Below are 1687 nucleotides of genomic sequence, written 5' to 3'. Positions count from 1 at the left end.
AGTTTTTACCGGAAATTTCAAGAGTTCAATCCTCTTGAAATTTCCGATATACATACCGGAAATTTCAAAAACGAAATTTCCGGTAGTTCAAAATACATACCGGAAATTTCAAAAACGAAATTTCCGGGAATTTACAACTACCGGATTTTTCAAATTTCCGGTTTGCCTCCCGGATATTTCGTTTTTGAAATTTCCGGTATGTATTTTGAAATACCGGAAATTTCAATCCTCTTGAAATTTCCGGTAAAAACTAAATTTTCCGAAAACTTACTTTTCCGGATTTTTCAATGTGGGGGTAAAGTGTTTGAATTTTTTCTTATTTTGACTTTTACTGTTTTTTTTAGGGTTATTTTGAGTATTTTACAACAAAAATTTTATGTTGGGGGGTATAGGTTTAAAGGGGGGGTACAATAGCCATATCTGCACTTTCCTTTTCAGAATGGTCTTTGTTTACTTTGTAACAGTGTCGAACTTGGCTTCAATTATTAATATTCTTACTGCATGTTTATATTAAAGGTGAAATTGATAAAATTGATTATGATTTTAGCAAAAATTATATTTTACGGTTTCTATAAAATAACAGTGTTACTGTGATTTTTGTTTTACCTGCCGTTTATTGAAACATTTACTTTAAATTCTTATTTTTTTATTTCAGCAAGTGCCCAAGTGATTCTCTTTCAAATTGTTCACCTATTCAATATTTTGTTTTGAATACGGATAGAAAACATTTTTTCTGTATTTAATAGGAATTGTTAATTATGTTAACTTCAATAAAAATAAAAATAAAAGAATTTCGTGGCACTAAAACTCATCCCCTTAAATTGCAAAGTCGGAATCAACAATGTGCTAGTACTTTATAGAATGTCATAAATTAATTAGCAATAGTCATAAAATAAAATAAAAATCAACGTGACTTTTCCTTCCAACACTAACCGGCTCCTAACTTAATTTTCGCGACATACACATTTATTCTGTATTGCCAATTGCCGAGCATATATAGTCTAAAATATTTCCTGAGAAAAGGAAAGATTATGTCTCGATTTGATGCTTATGCACTTTTAAGTCACTATATAGGTTTTTTTTTCTTTCAATAACCTAATTTTGAAAAAAATTATTAAAATATTTTTTAAAAAAGTTATATACTAAAATATTTTTTTTCTTAATTATAAGTCGTATATATAAATAGGGACTTATTTGAATTTACATATACAACTTCCTTAAGAGAATTTAAAAAAAAAAACATTTTAATTTTTGTTTCAAAATAAAAATAATATATATATATATATAATTCATTCATAAAAAACAACAACACAAATTTTAAATTTTGTAGTTTGACAAGAGTTGTTTGTAGCATTTGTACAATATTTTTGAATATGACTACGGATATAGTCTCTATTTTCTTGACATTTTATATATATAATTTATTCATAAAAAACATCACAAATTTTATAAAACTACAATAAAATTAATGACGAAGGCGACCTTCAATACCACATTGTCGATGTTTTTTCACATATACGGGATTTTGACGACGCCTTAGTACATCAAGAAATTGATGCTGACTATGTCGATTAACTGATCATACTTGAAATCATTGTCCAAATGTTGCAGACTACTATAGCCAATCTAAGTTATTTAAAATTTGTATTGTTGTTTTTTATGAATGAATTATATATATATATATATA

Source organism: Cicer arietinum, chromosome 4, assembly GCF_000331145.2.
Source record: "Cicer arietinum cultivar CDC Frontier isolate Library 1 chromosome 4, Cicar.CDCFrontier_v2.0, whole genome shotgun sequence".
NCBI classification, from domain to species: domain Eukaryota; kingdom Viridiplantae; phylum Streptophyta; class Magnoliopsida; order Fabales; family Fabaceae; genus Cicer; species Cicer arietinum.
The sequence above is the reverse complement of the archived record's forward strand: the minus strand, read 5'-3'. Positions refer to the sequence as shown.